The following is a 7,942-nucleotide window of genomic DNA, read 5'->3' on the forward strand; positions in this document are numbered from 1 at the left end:
CCTTTTTTATAAAAACAACAACAGTAAATATGAAAAATTAGAAAGTATTACATTTAGGATAGTTATAATCCAACAAATTGGAAGGTAATCTAATAGACCTGTGAGATCTGGTAACTCTGTCGATGGAATTAGAAATCTGTGAGAAAGTAACTCCAGGCAACTCTTCCTGACTGGATTCATCAATAACTGCAGGACACACCTGTGGCAACCCAGAGGAATACAATGTTTGAGCACGCTGAACTGTCACACCAGAACTCGTAAAGATGAAGTCCATGCTCGACATGGAATCAACATTTCCACTTCTATTTACACAAGTGTCATTATAAAAGTCTTTGTGTTAACTTTTGATGGGAACTCATCTGTCTTGCTCCTCTAACATTTCCCCGCTAACAGGACAGCACTCTTGCCTACGTTAGCAATCATAATGGGGCCTGAAAACCTCAACTCTCCTTTCCTGACCATGGTAGTTTAAAAAAAATGAAACCCCACTTCTGGGCCAGCCAAGATGGCGGAGCAGACGTAATCCTCTTGGCTCCGTCGCAACTTGCTTTGCAATTAGTAAGAATGCAAAAACAACAGGCAGGGTAGCTTGATTCCAGTGGCATGGAGAGCACGGGACTCGCGCCTGAGCATACCCGTCCCACTCGGGGTGACAAATGCAAAAACAACAGTTGATGGACAGAATGCAGAACAATGTCATACATTCACCCCAGTACAGAGAGCTGGGCCTAAATCCATCGTGTTTTTTGCTCACCATGCCATTCCAGTTTGGACCCAACCATGTGTAAATCAGTCTTGCCCTGCGCCCAATTGGAACAATCCAGCCCGAACTGCCAGGCCAGGTCCTCCCTGTACTGGAAACAAGCATCCTAGGACCGGTTTCGGGCTTTCAGCCCTTATCAGCCAGGATAACTTGATTCCAGTGGCATGGAGAGCACGGGGCCCACGTCTGGGCATACTCGTCCCACTCGGGTGACAAATGTAAAAAGAACAATTGATGGATAGAATGGAGAACAACGTCATACATTCACCCCAGTACAGAGATATGGGCCTAAATCCATTGTTTTGTGCTCATCATGCCATTCCAGTTTGGACCCAGCCATATGCAAATCAGAGCTGATAGAAACAATTAAAAATAGTCAGGTTGTGACTGACTCCAAGGCACTTCTGGACAAAATAGAAAAAGATATTAGAGCCTTTAAGGATAACACCATTATTGACAAGAGTTCAACTATCCTTTTTTGAAGGAGGACTACTATATTCAACAAAACTCCCGTAGGGCACTGTCAACTTACCAAGGCCGTTCGAGGAACAGGTTTACAACTTTTTCGGACACCTATTCATCTGACTCATCTGGGTCAGACAACAGAAATAACCAAAAGAAACAGGTGTCTTTTAGATCGGGTACAGCAACCAAAAGCTCATTACAAAACGCCATGGGAAATGCGGACGAGGAACCGCTTTTACAAATTGTAGGCGGCCCTAGTACTGTGGTCAACCTATCTGCAAGGACATTGTCCAGCGATGAGGAAGCTGTATTAAATCTGGGGCTTAAATTTGTGCCTTGCAAGAAGACTGACTTCACCAGGTTGAAACTAGAAGCCATAGAATTTTGTCGAAAAATAAGGCTAAAAGCTTTTTTTGCCAACCAACCAGCCACGATAAATACAGAGGTAACTGGTCTCAGAAACCAATCTAAATGTGTCCCGAGTTAGAATATTCCCCAGGAAATGTTTGCTTTCGAGCAAGTACTCCTGTCAGCCATTAGCAAACATGAGAAAGGTAAGAGTTACATTCAACAAAACATGGGCTAAAAACAACGTGCAGCAATATTGCCACTCAAAGCCCTCTGCATGAGTTTGGAGTGTTGAAGAGAGAGTTGACAATGCCATACTTACCTGCCGGTCAATGAAGTATTGCCATTTTTTAGTTGTTTTAAATTCTATCAATGGATAGATGTGTTAAGCAGATTTCTGCTTGGTGTGTGTCCCCTCGTACCCCCTCCCTTGTCTGTTGCAAAACAATTGTGTTTGTTTTTTACAGGTACATTGAGACCTCCAATACAGAGAAACAGGTTAACATCCCTATTTCTTCTCACCTTTTAAGAGCACATTATTTATATCCCTTTTTCACGTTATTCACTTAACGGTCCTGATGAACGCCCGTAAGTCCTAATCAAGGCGAATGAGGCAGAAACATGTAAACCATTTTTTTATTTTTTCCCCCACTATTTATGAACTCAATACTCTGAGTGCTCCTACTACTCATAACCAAGTTCATAAGATGCACTAATCCAGAGTTTACCAGACCCGAACCCAGACCAAATAAAATGTTCCTATATCTGGTTTGTGGGCCTTTTATATTCCTTATCACTGGCTCACTACTGCATCAACCTTGGGTAATAACCTCCTGGTGGAGGCTGCATAACCTGATCGACCTGATGATTATGCACACGTGATTAGAGAGCGGAGAATCAAGATATACCGCTTAAGATACCACCATACCCATCACGTGCATGAGGGTCTTTTAGAGTGGGACCCCCCTCGTTCTTCCTGCATACTTATGGTTGTGCAGGACAAGTGATCCTTTCTCATTTGATTAGCGAACAAATTAATAATATCATTTTATTTTTCCGTGACCGTCTGTGGCTGAGGCATGCTTGTGCAGTGCGGGGCAGGGTCAGGCCATGACACTGAGGAGTGGTGGGCACTTATAAGTGTGCATTTTGGTTGGGGGCATGGCCTGGCAGCCTAAGATGGCGAACATGCTTCTCTAAAGCTTCGTCCCGGCTGCCCGCCAAAAATCACGCCAAATACAATGGAGATCCTCTCCTGACTCCCCAAACTCCGAACAGTCAAGCTGAACACACCGGAAAGCCCTCAGTGCCGCCGCCGCCGCGCCATATGACCCTGGGATCCAGCGAGAACTGGACGGCCGATCCGCGGCCGGGCAGAACCTGAAGATGGCGGCGCCCTGGTGATTGACCTGCGGCGGAGCCCAGCGGCGGCGGATCCGAGCCCCCCCCATCCGTGGAGAAGAGTGACTCCAACCATCAGTGCACCCGGAACAGAGGAGGCGGCGACGTGACGGCAGCTCCCCAGACGTCCCCAGACCGGGAGGTGAGAGCGTGTGCTCCGGCAACGCACTCAGCCCTGCTAGCACTGGGGAGCCTGCGCGAGGAAGCCTCACTCCCGAGCGGCACTGGCGGAATTGTAGAGGGAGCTGTCCAGTTGCCCTACGAAGCCCGCCTGCATGCTGCGAAGGGTATCCGACTGCGGGCTAAACTCCGGGCCACGGATCGGTGGTCGCGAGGGAGGGAGCGTCGCTCGGCCCGCCGCATCCTGCGCTCTCGGGGACCTCCACTGAGGCCCGTCAACCAGCACCACGACAGTGACACAGGCCACGCTAGGCCAGCGCCTCTCCGGTGGCATTGAGGAACCCCCCCCCAGATCGACGCTAGGAGTCGGAGCGCGGGGGTGGGTCGAAGAAGCATAACGGGGCGAATACCTACAGGAGAGACAACACGGGAGCCTCGCCACGTAGCACCCGCACACACAACAAAACCCCCTACACTGGCTGCACCTTTATATTCGGGGACCCCACGACCAGCCGCACACCGTCGCGCTTGGACCCAAGGCGCACAAGAAGCAGGTCACAGCGCATGACCACCACGTAACCCGGGGCCCTGGCATGCCCTACACCCCGCCACAACTTCGTGCCGGCGTGGAGAAGCGCCCCTAGCCCTCCACCCCCCTCAGGCCCTGGAATCCAGAGTGTGTGCAGGACAGTCGTGAACACCAGTAGCGCAGGCGGACATGGGTGAATGCCTCACATGACCACAGCACCCTCGACAACCGTTGGCAGCCAGAGAGCGGCACAAACTGGATTGACGCACACTGGTCCCGAAACGCAGTGTTAGGCAACAAAGACGACAAACCACGACGCCATAGCCACAGCGCCTCGACGACAACCCACAACTGCTCTCACCTCACGGACCATAAACCCCCCCCCCCTGCATCTGGCGATAGAACCCGAGCATCAAAACAGGGATCCAGATCGGAACTCTTCCCTATGACATCATTGGACGCCAACTCAATACAGAGGTCACACAAACACGGAATCGCAGGCAGGATTCCCCGAAACCCACCCTTTCCTCCACGGGCGAAGGGCCCTCCCACGAGCCATCCACGTCGGATAAACTGGACAAAGTCCTCACCGCCAATGAACACTCCAGAGTCACGATGGAGACTAAGTTTGGAGAGCTGGCTACAGACATTAGCATCCTAAGAGATGACCACCGGAAATTGGCAGACAAAGTCAAGCAGGCCGAAACAACGCTCCAAGTTATAGAACCTGAGGTGCGAGCACACCAGGATGCGCTAACAGACATACAGCGTAGAATACAACTCCTTGAAAATAAAACAGACGATTTGGAGGGACGTTCTCGGAGGAGTAACATCCGCATCTTGAATCTGCCGGAGGGCTTAGAAGGGTCGCACCCAATCACACACATGGAGGCCTGGATAAAGTCATTTACCCGTCCAGAAGACCTGACTCAGTTTTTCTCCATTGAAAGGGCGCATCGGGTGCCAGCCCGTAAGCTCAAATCAGGCGCATCAAGTACGTACTTTTTGAGTTATGAATGTTTACAGTTTTCAAAAGTTGACACTTCAATTTTTGGGTGTGGTAAAGTTATCCTATGAGGGAAAAACATGTAATGCATTCAGGCACTCAACAGCGTCTTACGGGACTGTTCTCCGGGACTTAATCTGAGTATGGAGCAAGGTCCAAGGCCTCACCAACAGACCTCCTCTGGGGCATCCAGATGCAGAGGTGTTTTATGGTATTGAGTGTCCCATTCACTTCAGTGGGGAACAGTCCGGTCAGTAAGAGACTGCAAGCCGAGACTGGGGGGCCTGTCTAGGGGAACCCAAACATGGGCTCAACCCTTCAGAAGCTCAGTTATGTAAGGACACCGTTGGTCCACTTCTCCTTGGGCTGTGGGCTGAGTTGCAGTGGTGTCTTTTGGTGTCGGGTTCAGTGCTGGAGTCACTTGTGGTTGGAGGGGGCCTGCAGAAAGAGGCTGCAGGCGGCGACTGAAAGTTCAGTCTGGGTAAACCCAAGGGTGGGCTTAGCTCCTGTGGGTCTGTGGACCCCGTTGGGACCGTCACCTACTTTGGACTCGGGTTGTGAAGTGCTGGTGTAGAGGTACTTCGAGATGTCGGGTGGTGGCGGTCAAAGTCTCACTTCTTGGTCTTTGTTCTGCAGAAAAGGGGCAAACAGGACTGCGGGCCACTCTTGTTGTGGGTCTAACTGTTCCTAAAGTCCTTCGATATGCAGGTCGGTTTTCCTTGGCGTTTGTTCCTGTAATGGACACACCAAGCGTTGGCTGTTGCAAGGGGTCCAGTCATCCAGGTATTAGTGTTGTGCAGCTAGGATCGGTCCTGACATCCCCACACTTGGAGGGAGGATGGATCTAAACTGAAGGAACATAGCTATCACTTTCTGGGTTGCTGCTGCGGGCAATGCTTCTTTAGTGCCAGCGGCTGTAGGGGAGTAGCTCCTTTACTCCAAAGAAATTTCTTTAGCAATTGGTTAAGCACTGGCAGCCCCCCGGTTTTCTTGGAATCTGCACAGCAGCACGACGAGTCAGCTGGTCCATGAAGGTAGGGTGTGGCAGGCAGGTTGGCAGGGTTGAGGCTGAGTCAGCAGTCTTCTTTGTCCACTCCTTATTTTATGTCTATTGAAATTGGAGGTCCTGGTATCAGGGGGTCCCCTAAATACTCAATTTAAGGCCATTAAGTGGAGTGAGGGGTAGTACCCAATGGGCTACTTAGCCTGTGGGTCACTACACCCCCTAGTTGACCACTTCCTTTGGGGAGTGGGTATCATCCTGTTCCAAAGTTCCTAATTCCACCACACTCACAATGGTGAAATTACTAAATTTGCATTCACTTCAGGCTGTGCACCCTAGAGATGTGTGTCCAGCCTGGCAGTGCAAAACACCTCATACACAGCTAATTTTACTGTCTGTCCTGGTGCCAGATGGCACAGGGGATGGTTTGGCATCGCCCTTGTCTGAGGAAAACTTGGGTCACATATCAAAGGCAGTAAAGACCTTTGAAGTCTCCTGCTTTGATATGCTGATTTACCAGCCTTCTTGGAGGAGGACATGGTAATAATTCTCTCCAGAGAACAGTTTGTTTCTGTCCTCTGAGAGCAGGTCTGTCGCCTTCTAGAGGGTCAGAAACTGCTCTGTGGTGGCAGGCTGGACTGGACTAGTCAGCCAGCAAACTAAAGGACTAGTGGGGTTCAGGGGGTACCTCTAAGGTACCCTCTGGGTGCATGTTTCAATACATTCATAACTTGAATCAGTGTGGGTTTATTAATACAAGGTGTTTGGTACCAAACACTATATGTTTTAGTGGACCCATTATGTAGCTACGGTACTTTTTTTCTACGGTGGGTCCTCCATAACGGCGGAGGAGCGTTGAACCACTGGTCAGAGTCAGTCACCGAAAAATAAAATAACAAATTAATAATATCATTTTATTTTTCCGTGACCGTCTTTGGCTGAGGCATGCTTGTGCAGGGCGGGGCAGGGTCAGGCCAATGCACTGAGGAGTGGTGGGCACTTATAAGTGTGCATGTTGGTTGGGGGTGTGGCCTGGCAGCCTAAGATGGCGAACATGCTTCTCTAAAGCTCCGTCCCGGCTGCCCGCCAAAAATCACGCCAAATACAATGGAGATCCTCTCCTGACTCCGCAAACTTCGAACAGCCAAGCTGAACACACCGGAAAGCCCTCAGTGCCGCGGCGGCGCAATATGACCCTGGGATCCAGCGAGAACTGGACGGCCGATCCTCGGCCGGGAGGAACCTGAAGATGGCGGCGCCCTGGTGAATGACCTGCGGCGGAGCCCAGCGGTGGCGGATCCGAGGCCCCCCCCCATCCGTGGAGAAGAGTGACTCCAACCATCAGCACCCGGAACAGAGGAGGCGGCGACGTGACGGCAGCTCCCCAGACCGGGAGGTGAGAGCGTGTGCTCCGGCAACGCACTCAGCCCTGCTAGCACTGGGGGGCCTGCGCGAGGAAGCCTCACTCCCGAGCGGCACTGGCGGAATTGTAGAGGGAGCTGTCCAGTTGCCCTACGAAGCCTGCCTGCATGCTGCAAAGGATATCTGATTGCGGGCTAAACTCCGGGCCACGGATTGGTGGTCGCGAGGGAGGGAGCGTCGCTCGGCCCGCCGCCCCCTGTGCTCTGGGGGACCCCCACTGAGGCCCGTCAACCAGCACCACGACAGTGACACAGGCCACGCTAGGCCAGCGCCTCTCGGGTGGCATTGAGGAAACCCCCCCAGATCGACGCTAGGAGTCGGAGCGCGGGGGTGGGGCGAAGAAGCATAACGGGGCGAATACCTACAGGAGAGACAACACAGGAGCCTCGCCACGTAGCACCCGCACACACAGCGAAACCCCCTACACTGGCTGCACCTTAATATTCGGGGACCCCACGACCAGCCGCACACTGTCGCGCTTGAACCCAAGGCGCACAAGAAGCAGGTCACAGTGCATGACCACCACGTAACCAGGGGCCCTGGCATGCCCTACACCCCGCCACAACTTCGTGCCGGCGTGGAGAAGCGCCCCTAGCCCTCCACCCCCCTCCGGCCTTGGAATCCAGAGTGTGTGCAGGACAGTCGTGAACACCACGTAGCGCAGGCGGACATGGGTGAATGCCTCACATGACCACAGCACCCTCAACAACCGTTGGCGGCCAGAGAGCGCACCACCTCGACCATTCCTCCAGAAGCTGCTCCACTTCCAGGATAGGGACACCATTCTTAGAGCAGCCCGGGAGAAGGGTGCGCTGCTCGTGGAGGATAAGCGCGTCATGTTATTCCCGGACTATTCAAGAGCCACCTTCCTAGCGGTCAAGCGAT

The sequence above is a fragment of the Lissotriton vulgaris genome, chromosome 1_1 (genome assembly GCF_964263255.1).
Source record: "Lissotriton vulgaris chromosome 1_1, aLisVul1.2, whole genome shotgun sequence".
NCBI lineage: Eukaryota > Metazoa > Chordata > Amphibia > Caudata > Salamandridae > Lissotriton > Lissotriton vulgaris.